This window comes from Protopterus annectens, chromosome 1.part2 (assembly GCF_019279795.1).
Source record: "Protopterus annectens isolate FY-2018-M chromosome 1.part2, PAN1.0, whole genome shotgun sequence".
Lineage (NCBI taxonomy): Eukaryota > Metazoa > Chordata > Ceratodontiformes > Protopteridae > Protopterus > Protopterus annectens.
The window spans coordinates 1,084,119,640-1,084,142,754 of record NC_056727.1 but is presented as its reverse complement, the minus strand read 5'-3'; the positions used below and the strand labels follow the sequence as shown (position 1 = coordinate 1,084,142,754).

The window sequence follows — 23,115 nt, the reverse complement described above, 5'->3', positions numbered from 1 at the left end:
GCAGTTTGATGGAAGGGTCTCAGCCAGGTCTCAGTTGCTGTCTTGGAGCTCAGGATCTAGAAGCTGTGTGCTCAGGCTCTTGTATTTCTTCCACTCTTTTCTACTGATCCCACATCTTATCAGAAAGTTTTGGGGGGGGATTAACATTATTTTTATTGTACATTAGTGGCCAAGAAGGATGTGGTTTCAGGCTGTATGAACCCTAGTGTTACAAAAGACTCTTAAGGTCCTCATCAGAGATGTGATATATTGCTGGATTAGGCAACATCAAGTTTTGACTGTTGGTGAATGCCTCTATTCTGCTAAATGTGCTAGTGGGGGTCTTGGAAGTGATATTAAACTGCTAGAAAGCCTTGCAATTGGCAAAACTGTGTTGCTAAGTGGAAGAGTTTCTAATACTGGGCAGAATGACACCCTGTATTCTCCAGTCAGTTAGTCTGCAGGTGATTTCTGACTTACGTCAAGCACCTGTGATTCATATGTCAGTCTTTCCATGGTCAGGGTGCATATGTAATTTTTCTTTGTGCATCATGGTAGAACTGCAGGCCAGCACCAACTAATGAGATATTTTCTTGCAGAAGTACTGCAGCTCTGTCTTCTGAGGAACTTTTCACTCTGTGAGACTTGAACTTCACAGAAGATAGGTTAGATTGTTCCCTTATTTGAGTCTGAAGGCTTTAAATTTCATTTCTTGGGAAACCTTGTTCCTAGTGACTATTCATCAGCCGAATGCACTTCAGTGCTTCAGGCTTTTATGTATAGGAAACTCCATCTTGTCTTCCACAAGTTAGGATCTCCCTCAGGATGAATCCACACTTCCTTCCAGAAGACATGGACAGGTTTCTGTAGCTGGCCAGGATGTGGTATGAGGTCTTACTGAAATTAGGATATGAAGCAGTTTGAAGTCATTGTCCTGGTCGAATAGTCTGGAGATGACGGTTTTTCAGATAAAGACAGACATACCACCACTAATGCTATTGCTGTCTACACTTGTGAACCTGAAGGAAAGGTAGCTAGAAAAGCCAGGCATGGATAGAGTGCTGCAGTGTTTTGGAAACAAGTTTCAGTGACAACACAAATATCCACATTTGCCAGAGTTAAGAAGGCCTTAAGGGAGGATATTTTCTTATTTAGTCCTCTACTGTCAAACAGCATTTGACACATTAACATCTGGAGTCTGCCATGCTCAAATTTATATTAACCTTGGCATCGTAAAAATCTACTGCTAATCATTAGCGGACTGGAGTTCCACTGTGGCGACCCCTAACTGGGAAAAGCCAGAAGAAGAAGTCGAAGGTTGGTTACCTGAGTAGCCTGATATTAGCTAAAGCAAGCACTATGATAGTAGAGAATGTCTTAGACAGTAAGTGGAAACCTTGGGAAGATAGGTACAGGTCATCCCTGGTGAAACAGTTGTGGCTGTCTTCCATCTCCCCCCAGGTTAGGACACATTGGGTTCACTCAGAATGACACCAGTGGCTAAGCCACTTGATAAAGTCAGTCTTCTTTTGCTTATGTCATGGCATCGTTCTAGGTGACATTCGAATTCTGCCAAAGACTTAACTTCTTCTCAGCCTTAAATGTATACTCGGAGATGCATCGTGTGCTCCTTTATATAGTCTGAGGTGTGCATGGTAAGTCATTCATACACATATGAGCATGGAGTGAGAATGGAATATCCTTTATTGAAATTTACAAACTGCTTGTCATATGCACTCTGGTATTGTGATGCATATTCTAAAAAGAAACATCCATGGTCCATTCTTAACTCAGTTGTGGACTACCTACTATTTTATTTGATTATTTTGTAGTATGTATTTTAAAGTTCTGTTTCTATTAGTGAACTAGGTGCATAACATATTTCAAAGAGTGAACTTCACACCCTCCACACTGCGAAGTTTATGTTTGGTTTGTGATATATATTCTACAAACCTACTGCAACACTTCCCACCTGTTGTGGGACTTACAGGTCAAATCCAGCAGCAGATTTCAAGGCAAATTTGTCATGTTTCAACGTGGCAGAACAGAATGGCAGAGTTCACAAATACAGTAAGTTTCAAACAGACCACAAGAGTATACTAGCCAGTTAAAGTCAACATTGCTGTGTGACCACTGGTAGTTCATGCCAGGGACAACAGCAGTAGCTTCTTCTCTCTCCAGGGCTGATCTGGCTAGAACAGTTTCAGATGCAAGATTACCGCAGCACAAAACAGGACATTTAAATCAGAGATGTACATTCTAATGTATAAAACAAGTAAAAAGTTCAGTCCTCAGATGTTCTGGAACTTTTTTTTTCATACTAGTCTGATAGCAGGACTCAGAGCTAGTTTGTTGTGGAAACACATACTTCAGCTGTCTTTGTTTTGGAGGAACATCCCTATCTTCAGGTCTGATTTACTTCTGTACATGCTGTACCTGTTTTGGGGACTGTATCCATATTTTTAGGCTTGATTTAGCCATTCATACAATTTTTTAAATCCTCATCACATGTAATTTTTGCAGCTGTCTGGTACACAGAAAACCACACTACATGACCAACATACCAGTGGCACCAATAATTTAAAGAGGATATATATCTTACATCTCTCACTTTTCAGAAGCAAAAATAAATAACTTTGTATGGTAGAAGTTTGCACTATAGTTCATTAAATTCTACAGATTTTACACTGTCTCTTTGATAACATGCTTATATTTGCAATCTTTTTTTTGTCACTGATTTTTAGGCGCGTTTCTGAGTAGTGTCCAACATTCTTACTGGAAGCAGGAAGAGCTGTGTACTATTTGGCAATCAGATTTCATGCTAATTAAATGTTCAGAATTTTGGCTTGATGTACCTACTTTTCAAAGGCCTTTGCACCTATTTTCAATGTCTGCAAGTTGAGAGTTATCACAGCCCAGCACAAGAGATTAGCAGCATCCACAACACAAGTTTAAAGCAAGCTACAAAAACATACAGATCATTTATAGTTAACACTTCTAGATAACCAGTAGTAATTTAGGCCAGAAACAACAGCAGTAGAACCTTCCATGTGGTTAATCAGGCTTCATGCCTCTATATCCTCCTGTCCCAGTAAATGAGGGAGCATTCTACTCTTTCGGGATTCAAGCTGTCCTTCAGAGTATTTTTTCTCCCCAGCATATGATGATATTCAGTACAGCATTATTTCTCCATCTGTTTTTTTCTACCAGCCTATTTATTGTTTTAGTGTTTGTTTTACATATGTGGTTGTTTTACAATTTTTTTGTTTTAGTTATATGGTGCATGGTTGCAAACACCTAAATAAATCTGAATGTGAACTTGAATATGATTCAAAGACTTTCTGTTATAGCAGATCCAAGCCTCGTGTTATTAACAGTTAGACAAGATAAGACTTGTATCACACAAGAAAGAGAAACTACACTGATGGAGCTGTTGCCACCATACATAGTGTTCTGGTTCGGAAGTCTTGAGGCATATATAGTATGATTCTTAATCATACTAAGGAGGAACCCTTTTCCAAGAACGGAAAGTCTACTTTATGTCATGCTCATCCAAGGTATCATATGTCTTGAAGGAAAGTAGAAGACCTGGGGCAAGGAAGTCCTTCCTTGCCATGTGGAAATGTTTTTCATTCTAGGCCTAAAAGCAGTATATTGAAACAGTCTTATCCACATTTTGTGGTAGTATTTATTTATTGATTTGTTTGTTTGTTTTACATTTGTTAACTAGTGGAGTGTACTAGTCACAGTATTCTTTTCACTCACAACCTGGGCCATCAGCAACAAAGGTGTATCTTTACAGACAAGCTTATTTTGTCAGTGAAAACCTCTCTGCAGTCTCTGCTGTTTATTTGTGTTCCCAACCTCTTCATCAGTCTCATGGAAGGTATTTATTTATGTTTGTTGACTGGAAAAGTCCAACTGGGATATATACCCTTTTTCAGCACATGCCCAGGGAGAAAAGCTCCAGTATTCACATACATAGGCAGTAAATGCTATATTTCCATTTTGCACATTGTATATAATATTTTCATCATGGTTAAATATACATTTTTGCTTACATAGTTAGGTGTAACAGAGATTAATGCCAACCTTGTATCACACAATTTGTGACAATAGGAGGAGGAGAAAATAAGAGATTGCCTGTGTATTTGTATAACGTTGTAGCAGGCAGAAATACAAAGAAAAACAAGGGGAGACAAAGATTGACATTTGGGTTGAAATTAGTAAGTCATAATATGATGAAGGAGAGTGAGGATTAAGCAGGAGTTAAATGTTTACAGTAGTAGATAGAAGGGGAAGTGTAACAATTACCATATGGGAATTTAATACAGAGCAGCTATCATTTTGTCAGCTATCGTGCCTTGTATTTTCTTCAGGGTTGGAAATTATCCAGGTTTAGAGCAAGAGCAGAGCCAAGTGCCTTGCAGATGCTGTATTAGCAGACTTTTAAAGCATTTGTTTTCTGTAAGCTTTAACTGTAGTGGGATAGAGTTCTACAGTTTTCAGACACATTGAGAATAGTGAGTTTCTGCCAGAGTTTGTTTGAGTTAGTTTTAGCTAGTTGAGATTTGTTATTGGAGTATAGTGTTATGTTGCTGTACGGTAGCATCTGTCTGGCTTGTAGATAAGTTTGTGGGCAGTAGTGAGTTGAGAGTAGGTTAGCTGATTTGGAAGTTCTAGCCAATTTAGGTCCTTTAGGTATGTGCAGTGGTGTGGTGTGGTGGGTTTTATGAGATGAATATGTGGCGAATCATGCCGTTTTATTATACCATGCATCAAGTTTGGACTTGGGGTATTGTTGAGATTAGTGAAGATAGGTGATGCATACAACAGAAACGCAAATAGGTAGGTTGCTGTTATGAATTTTCTTGTGGATACTGTATGATATTGATTTGCTGTATATAAGGAGCCTAGTTTTTATGTGTATTTTTAATAGTTTGGCAAATACGCTGGCCATATTTAAGTTTGTCATCTAGGAATACTCCAGTAATTTGGCTTCTGTCAGTTTTTGTATTATCAGATGAGGAATTTGGAAATTTTATTTTTTGAGCATTAAACTGTTTTGGTAAAAAGAGCATTAGTTTAATCTTTTTTGCATTTAGGAGTAGGTCTGCAGTGCCTAACCAGGATTTGACAGATGAGAAAGACTGTTGTGTGATTTCCTGGAGGATTTTAGTGTTGGGGCAAGGCAGATGAGGGTTGCATCATCTGCATACTGAAATATATAAATGTATACAGTGGATATAAAAAGTTTGCACACTCCTATTAAAATGGCAGTTTTTTGTGATATAAAAATGAGACCACAATAAATAATTTCAAAACTTTTCCCACCTTTAATGTGACCTATAATCTGTACAATTCAATTGAAAAACAAACAAATCTGTTAATGGAAAAATATAGAAAATAAAAAAATGTATAATAAGATGGTTGCATAAGTGTGCACACCCTTAAACTAATACTTTGTTGAAGCACCTTCTGATTTAATTACAGCATTCAGTCTTCTTGGATAGGAGTCTATCAACATGGCACATCTTGATTTGGCAATATTTGCCCACTCTTCCTTGCAAAAGCACTCCAAATCTGTCATATTGCGAGGGCATCTCTTGTGCACAGCCCTCCTCAGGTCACCTGACAGATTTTCTATTGGATTAAGGTGTGGGCTGTGGCTGAGCCATTCCGAAACTTTAATTTTCTTCTGGTGAAGCTGTTCTATTGTTGATTTGGATGTATGCTTGGGGTCATTATCGTGTTGAAATGTGAAATTCCTCTTCATCTTCAGCTTTCTAGCAGACGCCTGAAGGTTTTGGGCCAAAAGTGACTGGTATTTGGAATTGTTCATAATTCCCTCCACCTCGACTAAAGCCCCAGTTCCAGCTGAAGAAAAGCAACCCCAAAGCATCTTACTGGCACCACCATGCTTCACCGTGGGGATGGTGTTCTTTTGGTGTTGCGAAGTGTTGTTTTTGCACCAAACCTACCTTTTGGACTTGTGGCCAAAAAGTTCATCCTTGGTCTCATCAGACCATAACACATTTTCCCATATGCTTTTGGATGACTTGATGTATTGTTTTGCAAATTTTAGCCGGTCCTGGATGTTTTTCTGTGTAAGAAAAGACTTCTGTCTTGCAGCCCTATCCCATAGCCCAGACATATGGAGAATACAGGAGATTGTTGTCAAATGCAGTACACAACCAGTACTTGCCAGAAATTCCTGCAGCTCCTTCAGTGTTGCTGTAGGTCTTTTTGCAGCCTCCTTGACCAGTTTTCATCTTGTCTTTTCAAAAATTTTGGAGGGATGTCCAGTTCTTTGCAACATCACTGTTGTCCCATATTTTCTCCACTTTTTGATGACTGTCTTCACTGTGATGTTCTTCGTGTTTCACTGTTGCAGTCATTACATTTGGGTAATCCTGCTGGCAGGTTGCCCTCAGCCGGCCTGAATTCCAAAGTCTTGTGTCCTGCATCAGCTGCTGTCGCCCCTTCCCTGACGTCAGGTCGTCAGGGGTATAAAAGAAGCAGCCGACGCCATTTTCTTTAGTCTTTCTTGCCGCGCGGTGCCTGAAGCAGAAGCAGTTCGTAAGTGCTGGTCGGCCGACTCCTGAGATTTTCATGTTCGAGTTTCAGATCCGAAGTCTTCAATAAAGCTAAGTACCCCGTTGGGGAAACTTTTTTCTTGCTCCAGACCGATGTCAGAAAAAGTTAATAATTGTATTTCTTGTGGGAAGCAAATACCTCATAAAGATTTTCATTCTTACTGTATTCCTTGCCTAGGTCCTGATCACAATGTTTCTGGTTGTCGGTTTTGTGCTAGATTTAACTAATGCACTATTAAGCGTCGGTATGATTTTGCTTTAAACTATTTTGGATTTCGGTTTAATTATCCAGAAATGTCATTGGATAGCCATCCGACTACCGGAGTTCACAAAAAATGCAAAGAAAAGGAAAGAGATAGACAACCAAGGCCCAAAACCGACGACGAGGCTTCTCCTAAGCCAGTCGCCGGTTCGCCGGTCCTCAGTGAGGCGCTTTCGCAGCCCCTGACACCAGCTACTTTAGAGTCGCAGGCCGCTACCGACTCCCACATGGAGTCGGCCATGCCGCTGGAAACAGCGTATTGGACCCTCGGATATTATCCCTTCAGATGGGTCCAGAGCCGCTGAGCAGGCACCGGCTTCTGACGGTGTATTCAGACCTAAACATCCTTACATCAAACTGACTTCAGCTTCAAAGGCAAAGACTAAAGCACCTTCCAAAGCAAAGAAACAAACTCAAGAGCCACGTGGTCAGGCCTCTATGCCCAAAAAACAGATGCTCAAAATGGCCGAAGACTTGATTACCTTGATCAGGGGTTCCCATCCCCCTCCTGATAAAAGGCCTAGGCAAGAGACTGACTATGAATCTTCAGGTCAGGTTTCCATTTCTTTTGATTCCTCTTCTAATCAGGAATATTCTCTTCCCCCCATGAGGATTCTGATGCTGAAGAATCTATACCTTCAGCTTCTCCTCCAGAGGACTATTCTTTTGGGGAAACCTTACATACAATGAGGGAGCATTTCCACTGGGAGAGCCAAGATTTTTCAGAATCTAAAAAGAGGCTCAGGGATTTCCTTTTACTACCTCAACACAAGCCACTAGCCATCCCACCTGTGTTAGACATTGTAGATGATGTGTTTTCGAAGTCTAGTCTTACCCCTGACTCCTTACCTCCAGCTCCTGTTAAGCCTGACAGATATTACAGGGTTCTTGACTCTCATAAATTCCTTTTTAAAAACCCTGCTGCAGACCCAAAAACTATTTCTCAGGGTCCCAAAGGAGTTAAGGCTTCTGCTGCCAAAAACCCTACCCGCTCTGACAGAGATTCTAGGGCACTGGATGGATGGGGAAAAAAGGTTTACACATCTGCTACCTTGGCTATAAGGGCCTTAAACTGCCAGTTTCATATGCTCAAATATCAGCAACATGTCATGGCATTGCTTAAACAGAAAATGTTGTTAAACTCTGAATGTGCAGAAAACAAGGAAATGCGGGATTTATTGTATGCAGCTGAACAAGTTGGAAAGCATACTTTGCAATGTGGGTTTGATTCTTTAGAGGCCTCCTGCAGGGCCGCAGTTACAGGTTCTGTAATTAGGAGGCATGCTTGGTTAAAGGAACAAAATATGCCTGATCATGTTAAAGTTAAATTATTAGATGCACTTTTACAGCATGATACTTTGTTTGGTGTTAAGGCAGAAGAGGTGTTAAAGAAAATGGAAGACAAAGCTAAATCTATTCAAACGGTCAAAGATTTTTTACAAGTACAGCCACCTAGGTTTAGTAGACACTGCTCAACAAAGAATTGGTCCACAGACCTCAAAGGGGCAGACCCAAATGCCCTAGAGGTAGATCCCAGGCGCAAGGTTCAAACCGCTCAAAGCAATGGGGGGGCTTCTGCCTCCAAAGTTGGAGAAGACAAATTGCAACCATACAGGAAACAGTCCCAATGACTTCCCCCTGCCTGCACCAAGCACTTATCTCCTGGCAGCACCCTTAGGGGGAAAATTAGCACTTTTTTCTCAAAATTGGCACATTATAACCCAGGACAAGTGGGTCTTAAACATCGTGTCACAAGGCTACGAGTTCCATTTCCATACCCTGCCAAAGGCAAACGGCTGGCCAGATCTGCCAAAAAATCAATGGGCAGAGGCACAAAAACAAGTGTCATCCCTCATGGACATGGGGGCCATTTAACAAGTACTAGAGCAAGAGCAGGGACAAGGATTTTACTCAAGACTGTTCTTGGTACCCAGAAAGGACAAGGCCTGGAGACCAATACTGGACCTATCTATTTTGAACACATTCCTGGATATACCAAAATTCAAGATGTTGACTTTGCAGCAGCTTCTGCCCATGCTGGGCAAGAACGCTTGGCTTGTGACTTTAGACCTAAAAGAGGCATACCTGCATGTCCCAATCAGACAAATATGCAGAAGATACCTCAGATTCAAGGCTGGCTCAATGCATTACCAGTTCTCTGCACTGCCCTTTGGCTTATCTACTGCGCCCAGGGTCTTTACAAAGTGCCTGGCACCAGTAATTGCATTCTGTAGACAAAGAGGAATACAAATATATCCTTACTTGGATGACTGTCTAATTCAAGTAGAGAACAAGGACATTCTTCTACAGCATCTGGCGTTTGTGAAAAGACTTCTAACATGCCTAGGGTACACAGTCAACGAAAAGAAATCAAAACTAGTACCCTCTCAAGAGATAATATTCCTGGGTGCAAGCTTAAGTACAACTGCCCAGATGGCTTATCTCACACCAGACAAACAAAGGCAACTGACTACCTCTTTCAAAATGTTGGCAACAAAGGCCCAGTTATCTGCAAGAAAAATTCTGCAGGCTTTGGGCTTCATGGCATCCCGCATCCTACTAATTCCATATGCAAGACTGCATATGAGGAAACTTCAGTGGTACCTAAAAGGTGTTTGGACTCAACATTGCCACAGCCTTGAAACTATGATTACTCTCATTCCCTGCCTGCAACAGGAGTTTTGATGGTGGGCAAAGGCTTGTCACCAAAACAAGGGACAGCCATTCACATTACCCCCAGCCAAGCAGACACTAACAACGGATGCATCAGATTATGCCTGGGGGGCCCACATAGCAGGAAGATGCATTCAGGGCACATGGACGTCAAACCAAATGCATCTACATATCAATCAAAAAGAGATGGTAGCAGTTCAAAATGCCCTGACAGCCTTCAAGGACCTACTTCATCCAGGACAACTACTGATAAAGACAGACAACACCACGGTTATGTGGTATATAAACAAGCAGGGGGGAACACATTCTTACCCCCTTTGCAGACTAGCCATGACTTTGTGGAACACAGCATTGACTTACCAAGTACATCTGCAGGCACAATTCCTGCCAGGAAGGAAAAATACTCTGGCAGACGAACTAAGCAGAAACCTCATGGATCCTCACGAGTGGCACCTGGACCCACAAGTCTTCAGCATGATAACAAGCAAATGGGGATGCCCGGACATAGATCTATTTGCCTCCCCTTACCACTACCAACTACAAAGATTCTGCACAAGGATTTATCACAGACAAGCATGGAAAGTGGACGCCCTATCTTTCAGCTGGAAAAACCTATCAGTATATGCATTTTCCCCTCTGCCTCTCCTCCCCAAGGTACTCCTAAAGGTCAGACAGGCGAAGCCAAATGATTGTCCCAGACTGGCCCCACCAGTACTGGTATCCAATACTAAGGAGCTTGTCTCAATGCCCAGCTTGGACCTAACCCCAAATACCTCGGCTGCTGTCCCAGCAAAACAGTCAGATCCTGCACAGCCAACTCAGAACTTTAAACCTGACAGCATGGCGAATAATGTAATCATACAAAGCACACCTGCCAGTAAAGCTGTGATGGATGTCATTTTGGAAGCCAGAAGGCCTAGTACTAGACAATCTTATGCTGGAAAATGGAAGAGATTCTGTGCTTGGAACCAGGCACAAGGAACTGATACAGCTGTGCCAAATATTCCTCAGATTTTGCAGTACTTAACTGAGATGGTGGACAAAGGCCTCTCCTTTTCATCTATTAAAATTCATGCCTCTGCCATTTCGGCTCATTACAATGTAGAGCCATCAATCTTTTCTCATCCCTTATTAAAGCAGTACCTCAGAGGAGCCAAAAATTTAAGACCTCCAAGGAGATCACCAATGCCTGCATGGGACCTCAACTATGTCTTGGAAAAACTCACCCTGCCTCCTTTTGAGCCAGCTGCTACTGATAATGTAAAGTTTTTATCTTCGAAAACAGCTCTGCTCCTAGCAATAACTTCTGCAAGACGAGTTTCAGAGCTACAGGCACTCATGGCTGTGGAACATTTTACCATTTTTTATCCAGACAGGGTCTCTTTGAGGACAAACCCAACATTTATGCCTAAGGTGGTGTCCAGTGTGGCTCTCAACCAAACTATTCACCTGCCAACCTTTTATCCAAATCTACAGAACAAGGGGGAAAGAATTCTGCATTCTTTGGACGTACACAGACAGCTTAGATTCTACTTGGACAGAACCAAAGTTTTCAGAAAGAGCAATTACTAGTGACATATGCTGCAGCATCACAAGGAAAGGCTATCTCAAAGCAGACTATTTCAAAGTGGATAGGCCACTGCATTCGTTTCTGCTATGTTCACCATGGCAAGCCAGTACCTAAGGGCATTAGGCCACACTCAACCAGAGCTGCAGCCACTTCAGCAGCCTTTCTCAGGGCAGTACCTACCAAGGGCATTTTAGAGGCGGCTATTTGGAGTTCAGTGCACACCTTTACAAAGCACTATCATCTGCCATTCTACTCTAAATCCAGGGCAGGCTTTGCCACTGCTGTTCTGCAGGGCCTCATAGCCTCTCCTAATGCTGTTTAGCTCCAGCCTCCCAACCTTAGCTTTGGGACTCTACCCAAATGTAATGACTGCAACAGTGAAACACGAAGAACATAGTACAGTTGTGTACACTTACCATAAATGTAGATGTTAGAGTGTATTCACTGTTGCAGTCCAGGTTACCCACCCACCATCCCCCTTTTCTTCTGATGGAACCTATCTTTCCTTCTCTGATTTATACAACCTATGTGGTGTATTTGCTTGTAGTTGAAGGTAAATTTTATATTGGTGCATCTAATTATATATATATACATTTTGGCAACTCTTCTTGGGGGCACCTGACATCTGGGGCAAGAAAAACTAAAGAAAATGGCGTTGGCTGCTTCTTTTATACCCCTGACGACCAGATGTCAGGGAAGGGGCAACAGCAGCTGACGCAGGACCCAAGACTTTGGAATTCAGGCTGGCTGAGGGCAACCTGCCAGCAGGATTACCCAAATGTAAGGACTGCAACAGTGAATACACTCAAGCATCTACATTTATGGTAAGTGTACACAACTGTACTTTCCATGGTATATCCACTGTTGTGGAAATGTTTTTGTACCCTTCTCCTGACTGATACCTTTCACCAATGAGATCCCTTTGATGCTTTGTAAGCTGTCTGCGAACCATGGCTTTTGCTGTAGCAGGCAACTGAGTAAATGTCAGGAAAATCCTACTAGGACAGCTGAACTTTATTGGGGTTAATCGGAGTCTCTTTAATTAATGGTAGGTGTGTACCCAAGAAGACTGAATGCTGTAATTAAATCAAAAGGTGCTTCAACAAAGTATTAGTTTAAGGGTGTGCACACTTATAAAAAATAAAAAAATGTACAATAAGCTGGTTGCATATTTACCCACTAACATATTTGTTTGTTTTTCAATTGAGTTGTACAGGTTATAGGTCACATTAAAGGTGGGAAAAGTTTTGAAATAATTTATTCTGGTCTCATTTTTTATATCACAAAAACCTGGCATTTTAACAGGGGTGTGTAAACTTTTTATATCCACTGTGTAGATATATATATATATATATATATATATATATATATATATATATATATATATATATATATATATATATATATATAAAATATATATATATATATATATATATATATATATATATATATATATATTATATATATATATATGTGTGTGTGTATGTGTGTGTGTAAATGTTTATATGTATATATGTATACATATATATATAGTGTGTGTCTGTGTGTGTGTGTATGTGTGTGTATATATACACATATCTATATATATATATATATATATATATATATATATATATTTTTTTTTTTTTTTTTTGGTGTCAGTGTGGGGTTTGTTTCCAAATGCATTAAATAGAAGTAGGCCCATTATTGATCCTTGTGGGACTCCAACTGTAACAGGAAGGAAAGAGAATAATTCTTGTTTCCATTTTACTGGTTGTTGTGTATTTGTGAAATAGCTATGAAACCACCCGAGAAATTATTTTATTTAGACCTAGGGAGGAGAGTTCACTGAGAAGTTTTTGATGGGAAACTGTGTCAAAGGCTATAGACAGATCCAAAAAGAGTGCTGATGCTAGGTTGCCATTATTTCAATTGTGATTGATAGCACTGGTAAAGCTAATAACAGTATTAAATGTGCTATGACCGGGGCTGACGCCCTGTTGGGTTATGGAGCGAAGATTATCTTGGGTAAGATAACTGAGGATCTGAGAGTGGATACATTTTTCTAATATTTTTGATAGTGGTGGTAGTATAGCTGTGGGTCTGTAGTTGGATAGGTCGGTTGAATTTCCACCCTTGTGGAGTAGAATTATGAAATATTTCTTCTAGATGGCTAGGACATGGTTTTCTGTTATGGATTGATTAATTAGTACAGATATAGGGAAGGCTAGAGCTTCAGAAGCAAGTTTTACATACATTGTTGGTAGGTTGTCTGCTGCTAAGGTTGTTGGTTGGAGTTTTCGTAGATATTTTTATGGTGCTAGTTTGGACTGGTTGGACAGAGAAGGATGTAGTATTATTAGATGAGGTTGGGATAGTGAGGGTGGTGGGAAAGCTTTGTTTAGTAAGCGAGAGTACTGAGTTTATAAAGTGTGAGTTGAACTGGGTGGCTATATTGTCTGGGTTGTTACTGGTTGTTGGTGTCTGGGTAGTTGCTTGGACAGGGTGTAGTCATTTGTTTATAAGGGACCAAAACAGCTTGATATTGTTTTGCTGTGTTGAATGAAGGCTGGTGAAGTAGGATTTTTTGTCATTGTTTATTAAGTTTTTTGCAGTCTTTCTTAAGTATCTAAAATGTTGCTAGTCAGATTGGGTTTTGTTTTTGGACCGTATTTTCAATGTGTTTCTTTGAGGAAGAATTTGCCTTGTGTCTTTTGTTAACCAGGCTGCAGGGTTTGACCTGATTCTCTTAGCTCTGAGTGGTGCATGTCTATTGAGGATGTGTTGGAAAGTTTTACTTAAATGCGTTACAGCATCATTTAATGGCATGACCTTTAGGATTTTCCAGCTGTACAGTTTGATTGTGGAGATGAAGTTGTTTGAATTTAAGTATTTTGTATTTTGCACCTGTTTATAAGCTACATGTTTGGATATGTTGGGATGGTTTCTGACAGCATAAGTTGGTTGATGGTCACTGATACTGTCAGGAAGGCAGCCACAGGAATTTATGTTCATTTGGTTTGTTTATAAGAAGCCTAAGATGAATTCCTTGTTTGTGTATTTATGTGTCTTGGTTGTATCTTTTATTTTTTGTGAGAAACCAAATGCATTCATTGATGGTGTGTTTGTGTCTTTAGGGCCTCAGTTTATGTTAAGGTCACCCATGACAATGGTTTCATGGGGTATATTTATTATATAGCCAGTGCAGAGGTTGTTCTGCAAGCAGTAATACCCAAACAGAGTGTGTGTTACTGTGTAAATAATGCCCGCCCAGGGGTGTTTTGAGGCCCAATGCTGCAGGCGGAGGGCAGTAATGAGGAAAAACAGAAAAAGTGAAGCACAAACAAGAACAGGCAGCCAGTTAATCTTGCACGATTTAGACAGTAGTGTTTAAACTTAGGGGAGAGCAAAATCAGTTGGCAGACTTGTGCTCATGATATTTGAAGTGTTGGTGAGTAGTTTATGGAATAACACGGAGTCCGTACTCTAGCTTAGGAATAACAACAAGCATTGTAACACAACTGACGGTAGAGTAAGTTAGAAATGGAGTAGCAGCTTTTAAATTGAGTGACTACTTTATCCACATCAGTCTCCACACGGCACTTGAAGTTTTAATTGGAGAGTTTATTGAATCCTTAATGCAAAGGGTACCTGCTAACATATATGCCAAATAGTATATGTGATACTTTAAATGTATTGATGGATATATAGTTATTGTATACCCAGTAATAAATTAAATCAAAATTGACCTATAATTTAGACTGAACATCTGAAGGTGTTGCGTCGACTTAAGAAGTATGTTTGGGTTTGTTCAAAGGAAGACACTGGCAGTCATTTATAAATTGTGAAAGTAAAACTGGATGAACTACTGGGCCTTAGAGTACTCTGGCTTTAAATGTATATGTGGCACAGCGGGAAGTAAGGTAGAGCATCTGCAATTCTGTATCAGCTAAGTAGTTTTTAAACCAGGAAAAAACAGCAAGATTGAACCACCACGACTCTAAAATCCAGTATAAATTTATTCACAAAGGTAAAACAGGATAAGCGCTTTCACATGAACAACTCACACTTCATCAGATCTTACAAAAGAACAAACCACACAGTTTGAATACCAAAATGTCACCTCAATTAATTAAAATAATTCACAACAATTAATTTAGATTAAACCAATTAAAACAAATTAAAAAGGTGAAAAGCTTTAAAGTGCAAGGCATAGAAACTGTCAAGCAGAAACCAGTTACCACTTTCCTTCTTAACCTAATACAAACTCATTTGTTCATTTTGTTATTTCAAGGATCGTGCCTCCAGTGCAGGTTTTATGCTGACACAATTATTAAGCCTAGGATGAATATGGGCACGTAGTCTCAGAATCCACTTCAATTCTGTGGACTCCAAATGATTATTTAAGTTGCCCCCTCTCTTGTTTTTATGTACAAGATGTAAGGCCATAAAACTAAAACTATGTGAATTAAAAACAGCAACATGCTTTGCTAAAGCATTTTGGAGATGCATGTTCTTAATATCATAAAGATGATTATATATCCTATCCTTCAACCTCCTAGAGGTCTTACCAACATAGAAACAATCACAGCACTTACAGCTGGCAAGGTACACTAAATTGCTACTGTCGCAGGTGGCAATAACCCTGGGAAGGAACTTAAAGTCCAGAATCGGGTGACTGAAAAACTGTGTTATGGATATCACACTACATATGTTGTAGTGTCCACAAGGGAAGGTACCAAGTCTTGAATCCCTCACACTCATGTCATAACCCCCATGTTTAATTTTATCATTGCAAAAAAATCTTTTCAAATTTAAACTATTTCTATAAACAAAACATGGCATCTCCCCAACTATACCAGCTGTAATGGGGTCCACAGTAAGGACATGTCAATTACGTTTGACAATGTCCGTCACAACCGCATTGTCATTGGTATAGGTTGTTGTAAAACAAAGCCTATTTCCCTTATATCATTTACCCATACCACATCCTGATAGTCTCAAATTATCAAACACCTCATTCTTAGCTCTGTCTAGTATGGACTTACTATAACCCCTGTCATTAAACAAGTGATCTAAAAGATCCACTTGAACTTTCAAATCATTAGGGTCCTTACATATTCTTTTAACCCTATGATATTGCCCTTTAACTATGTTTGAAAAGACAAATCTGGGATGCATGCTACCAAACTCCAGAAGACTGTTCTTCCAACAAGGCTTACAATAGAGGCTAGTAGATATCATGCCAAAATCATTCTTATCTAAAGTGACATTTAGAAAGCCCACACTAGTCCTGGAAGATGTCATTGTAAATTTCAGAAAATCAGTTGTCGATTCTAAATAGTGGATAAACTCACATAAATCAGAATATTCCCCATCCCAAAACAGGAGAATATCATCACCAAAGCACCTATATAGGTGAACATGCGAATAATAGATGCTATCAAACAAGAACTTCTTCTCCCAACAGTAGACAACTAAATTAGCGTAGGAATTGGGGCATGGGGTGCCCATGGTGACACCCCATTGCTGCAAATAAAGTTGGCAAGCAAACATAAAAACATTATTAGACAAAACCATATCCAACAAAGAACATAGCAATATCACATCATTATTCGCTATTGTGTCTGTATCATTTAGCATCACCCTAATAGCTTCCAGACCATATTCATTGGGCATGGATGTAAATAAATTTCTAAAATCCAGTGTTACTAATATACATCCAGGGGACAAAGCTTCTCTAGTGTATATGTCTGTATTATCCAACAACTGAATGGTATCCTTCAAAATGGTAGGGATTCCTTTTACTATGGGTCCCAGTTTTTTCTCTGTATAGACCGACATAGTTTCAGTCACCCATCCACCACCTGCAACAATAGGCCTCATAGGGTGTGAACTGAAAGACTTATGCACTTTCGGCAGACCCTTGATGTGTGGAATAAAAGGATGTTCAACACATAAATAACTGTACAGTTCAAATACAATTTGCCTGCACATTAATAAATCATATAGATTATCCTGCACCTGTTTAACCAATTTCATGAACTGTGCAACATCTAAAACAGTATAAGTCTGTATATCTTGTAACAGCGCATACATAGCACCAATGTAATCAGTATAGTTCATGAGTACAATCCCCCCACCCTTATCAGCCGGCCTAATCATCAAATCAATATTATTCTGTAGAGACAACAAAGCCTGTCTTTGGCCAGCATTTAAATTAAAATAAGAACATCTACGTACATTCTTATTATAAAAATTCTCATATATATCCCTCTCACAGGTTTTTATAAAGCATTATCCACATGTGCTGGTAATGTGGGCTTATACAAACCTTTACGTCTCAATGAGTAACCCTGTCCAGTACCTTCAATAGTGTCTTTTAAGCGTATTAACTTCAGCGCAACGCTACGCCCAAACATCCTCAAGTCTGTGAGCAAAACAGTCACATTCATACCTGTCGAAGGGACAAAAGACAACCCTTTGTCCAACAAAGAAGACTCCGCAGAGGTTAAAGTGTAGTTAGATAGATTAAATACTAAGCTGTTCATCTCCTGGTTCGCCAATGCATGTTGCTGCCTTCCCCTGAATACTTCCTCTTGCATCAGCCCCGACTGCTTGACCTCATTTGGGACGTTGTATGTGCCTTCACTGGCAAGGGCAAAAAATGATCCATGTTCAGCAACGATATCACTTTGGGTCTAGCACCAGGATCAGAAGCAGGATTAGATAAAGGCTGCTGATTAGGTGGAGGCATCTGACCCTGTGTCAGGTCAGATGAAAGTTCCAGACGCTCAACCAAAATGTTACTATTTGCAACAGTTACTGGCTCAGTCAAAACAGAAGTAAGAGCCGATACCGGGTGAGAAGCCGGTAAACTATACAAATCACCATTCCCAGCCAAATCAGGAACCAAATTTACATTACGAGTGGTAATATCTGCATCAGCATTAGTGATGGTATTATTCCTTGGCCAAACAAAGACATTACCAAGGCTAAAATCTTTAAAGTCACGCTGTAATTTACGTTGCTTTGTTTGTTGTAGCCTACTGCTGTACAATGAAACATTCATGTAGGTATTTGCTAGCATGTCCATACACACATCACTCTTATAATGGCAAGACAGATCTTTATGCAAAGCCTCTAACTTTTTGTTCAACTCTTCTTCAGTGGGGCCAAAATATTCAAGCAGCAACTTCATATATTTGTACCCCAATTCAATATTCAGTTGTTGCCACCTTTTTAACAATTCGGGATGGGTGTCCCCATACGTCGGCATACACAACCCCCTCATCCCACGCAGAACAACATGAAAGTGAATGCTAGCTTTCAAATGCTGATGCTGCCAAGCCAGTTTATGTAATTTATGTAAATCATTTTCAAGCTCTTTTAACAGAGCACTAAATTCTTGAACATTGTCAACAATACCTGTAAGCAAAGGTGCAGGCAGACACTTCAAATCCAAACTCAGTAGGGGATTATTCTGCTGCATGAAAATGTTATTCCATTTCATCTGTATGTCCATTCTTACAGGATTATATTCCAACTCCAGAGATGTTGTTTCGGCCTTGTGGCTGCAGTAGCACCAAGTACAGACAGCAAATATAAAAATAAATGTGCAAACTGCTACCCAAAGGTCCTCACCAAGAAAACCAAAAGTAATCAGGAAAAAACAGCAAGATGGAACCACCACGACTCTAAAATCCAGTATAAATGTATTCACAAAGTAGTTCCTAAACCAGATAAGTGGTTCATCTTGAAAGCCCAGTTGCTGGAACGTATAGAGATGAAGGCAGTGCCTGCCTGTCTCAGATGCTGTTTTAAAGTCAATGTATAATCCTGCAGTTAACATTCCCCTCTTCATATTAAAGGAACTTATATCATTTACAAGATATATTGTAGTTAATGTTTTTCAACTGATGAGGAGCCCATGTTGAGTTTGTAAAAGGAGTCCCTACTTGTTGATATAATTATAATAAGATCATAAATAGCTACATATTTCATATATGTTTTAAGGACAGCTGAGCTATTTCTGAGGTAAGTTATCTGTTCACTGTGGCCCATATTAACTGCCCTTTTTAGGGCAAATGGCAAGAAGAATGCCTTCTTAAGGTAGAGCCATCAGTAGTTGTCTGCTGTTTACATGGCATTCTGTGAACAGGAAGTCAAACATACTTATTTCATGCTGTTGTTAGTGTAGATTTCCCTGTGACATTTATACATTGACAGATAATATTTCTCAAATCCCGTTAGGAAGTCCATCTTGTTTACTGTGAAATAAACTGATAACTACAAATTAAAAATATTAATACTAGCACTGAGGGAAGGTAGACGGCACCATTCTGAATTCTCGCTAAGTGTCAGATCAAAATAATTATTTTAAAGCTGTCCTTCATTCTGCAATTAACATTCCGAGCAATGTAGCACAAATAAATGTTTGTTAACTCAGTCATTTTAGATTTCCAGCATCAAAATATGTCCACACTTCAACCAATATAATCAGAGTAGACTTTAAAATTTTCAAATAAGAAATGGTAACATTTTTGGCCAAGTTGAGAAACCTGTGCACTAATGCTTTTTTTGTTACAGTGGGCACTGAACTGCTTTGAAGAATTGTTGGTGAGGGGTGCCTCAAAGATCCTGTTTGCACAGCTTCCCTTCATGTTAGAATCTAATTATGGCATTGCTGCTGTTTCAGGCCTACAGAATGAGGATAGGGAGGATTGAACTCAGGCCAAGTGTTTTGACACATGTCCCAAAATAGGCGTGCAGTTATCCAAAGTGCTTTATCTTATTATCAGATACAAATATATACAAATCATGGTACTGAACCTAGCAGAAGAAAACTCAGATCATTGTATCTGTCACTGGAGTAATGTATAGGCTGTAACTGTTTATAGCTAAACTTTATGGATGTTAGTAGCAACCACAGCACATATTTGCTTTGTATTTATTAGTTTGGCTAACTAGGTTAATCCTGCTTGGCCCAAGATCCTGTGTAGGGGTGATCCAGAAAGATAAGCTTCAGTAAACTCATAAATCAAACTTACATTCTTTCCTCTAACCATCGTTAATTCTCCTGTTAAATATGGACAAATTATATATTTTCTTATATCACATTAGTTTCCTATAAGGGGGTCAATTCACCTGCTTTTTATCCCTAAGGTTCATGTTTTTGATGTAGCTACCCTGGGTGTCTTGGATAGAAGTTATTCCCTTTATCACGTTTTATTTTTTTTCTTTTTCTTTTCTATTGCCTGATAAATACTGCGGTGGTGGTGCTGCGGTAGCGTTGTCGCCTCACAGTAAGACGTTGTCCTGTTCGATTCTCAGCTAGAGCATCTTCTGTGTGTAGACATGTGTGAATGGCCATACCTTTGTTGAAGGTTGTGCGTCAGGGCTGGCAACTCGGCACGTAAAAATCTACTGCCAATCATTAGCGGACCGGAGTTCCGCTGTGGCGACCCTTAACCTGAAAAAGCCGAAATACACAAACAATTGCCTTGCTCTGATAGAATATGTCTGCTTGTTACATGGTTGGAATCCTATTGTATAGCAAGACTGATAATTGTATATAATGTATTATGTTGTGTCTTGATATGTTTTTTTTTCTGTTATAAATCTTGCAAAACTAATAAAAATTAGGGTCTATATTAGAACACCGAACATTCAAAATGTCAAGTGTTCTGACATTGACTCGTTTTCAGTGAACGCTGAAAATATCAAAGAAACAGAAAACCAAAATTTTTCCTAGGGAAAGAATTTGGTTGTCGGTTTCTGTTGCTTTCGTATTTCCAGCGCTGTGGTGGAAAGTTATGGGTCGGGTTCAGGTAAGTGTGCGATTGCATGGACGTGAGGGTTAGGGCGGGTTAGGTGAGTTAGGGTTAGGGCGCGGGTCAGGTAAGTGTGCGATTGTGTGGACGTAAGGGTTAGGGCGGGGTAGGTGAGTTAGGGTTAGGGCGCGGGTGAGGTGACTGTGCGATAGTGACAGACCTTAGGGTTAGGGTTTGGGTTAAGGTAAGTGGATAGTGGATTCCAAAATGGTGGACAGCTTGTAAGCATACTGACAGTGCAGCTCCTGCATTCCTATACTATAATCTGACTTCAAACCAGCGCATTGCTTAGGAAAAGTATTACCAAACATCAATGGATTAAAGCAGAAGTACGAGTACGTACTTGTTTCATCTTTATTTTTCAAAAATTCTCTCATTCTGAAGGAAAAATAATTACTTGTTGGAAACAGAGCCCTGAACCGCATGGTGTGGATTCTTCAAGACTAACAGGCCTAATAAGAGGAAAGTAACAAGAAAAACAACTTTCATAACAAGACTTATCATGTAAAAGTCTGCAGTACTACTAGGAATCTAACTATACAAGATTAATGGAGAATCAGCCAGATCGGAAGGAAACTGTAATCACATAAACCAAACTGTCTGCAATTACTACTCCTGACAAAGAAACCACTTCTAAAAGGCAAAAAATTAACAAGCAACAACAAGAAGCTGATAAAATGTCTCAAAGATTAAAACAGGAACAACCCTTAACACTGGAGAATCTGAAAACTGCTTTACAACCTTTACAAACAGAAGTGCAGGGTTTCTCTCATAAGCTAACTACATTTGGCTCTACTCTGGACCAAATTGTGCTTAGGCTTGAACAAAATGAAGCTAAAATTATGGACAATGAGCTAAAAATAAATGAACTGCAACAAAAAGCACAAACCAATGACACCATAATTAAAGAATTACAGCAAAACATGTTAGACTTGGAAGCTAGAAGCCGGAGAAATAATTTTATCATAAGAGGTGTTCCAGAGAGCTTTGATAATTCACATCTTATTCCAATAATAAAAGAAATACTAAGCTCTCTTCTGGCTAATAAAATTCTCCTGGATGAGATAGTGATCGAAAGAGCTCACAGAGCTATAAAGCATACACAAATAAGTGATCTTCCTAGACAAATCTATATCAGACTGCTTAATTCAGCACATGTTCAACAGATACTGTCAGCTTATAAGATTAAAAAGAATGTTACATGGGGAGCGCATAAAATTATGATTACTCAAGATCTTCCTTTGCAAATTAAGCAAATTAAGCAAAATCGACAGAAACTCAGCAAATACTGCAATTACCTCATTGAAAATAAGATGTGTTTCCAAATGAGATATCCTGCAACTTTAACATTTTATTGCAAAGAAGAAAAAATATCCTTGGAAACACCTGACCAGGCAAAATCCACCTTTCTGCGTCTCTTCAAAGTAAATCCTGCCTGAGACAACTCTTTTCATATCTTTTGATCCAAAAACAACATAAGGAAGGCTAAACAAGTGCTACAGCTCCAAAGAACTACAGGACAGAAGAATATACCACTCTTATGGGAAATTTTAAACAAATGGATGTGGAATGTGTTCTAAATAACTCTGCTTACTTGCCTGTAAAGAAAACCTCTTTGCTACACTGTAATACTTAAGGTACTGCCTTTACATTTAAAAGTTACAAAGCTACCTAACACTGTCTGCATAGAGAAATGACTTTAAAGTGCATTTACAGCTTACAAAAAAGAAGTGTTAAATTACATTTAAAAAATGGGATATAACCTTTGATATAATAGTTTAAGTAGTGTAAATATTAGACATAAGTAGTTTCAGTTAAAATGTATACTCATTATTCTACTGGCATAATCATTGAGTTGCTTATAAGTATGTCTATGAGCAAGGTACATAAACATTTCTCTTTTTTTTTTTGTTTTTTGTTTTTTTCTTCTTCCTCTCTGTTTGTTCAGTTGATGGCACTGGTTAATTATTAACATATGAGTTCACAATGATGTGTTTATATGGCCTTTGATGGTGCAGTGTTAAATGAAGATTCCAATACATTTAAAGAACCACAGTTAGTTGCTGTTAGCAAGAATAAGGCAAATGTTGTTGAAGTGCTGCCTTCTTTAAATGTTTAAAATCTATAATCATTATTCTGCTGACATAACCATTGAGTTACTTTTAAATGTGTCTATTAGCAAGTTATAAAAACATTTTTTTTCTTTTCTCTCTGTTTGTTCAA

General features: G+C 39.3%; 1 protein-coding gene across 1 annotated transcript in view; it reads left to right on the top strand.

Annotated features, from left to right (window-relative positions):
* Window positions 1-23,115, top strand: part of LOC122792243 (ras-related protein Rab-39B-like) — a 419,333-nt gene that overhangs the window by 323,287 nt on the left and 72,931 nt on the right. The gene's annotated exons all lie outside the window — the stretch shown is intronic.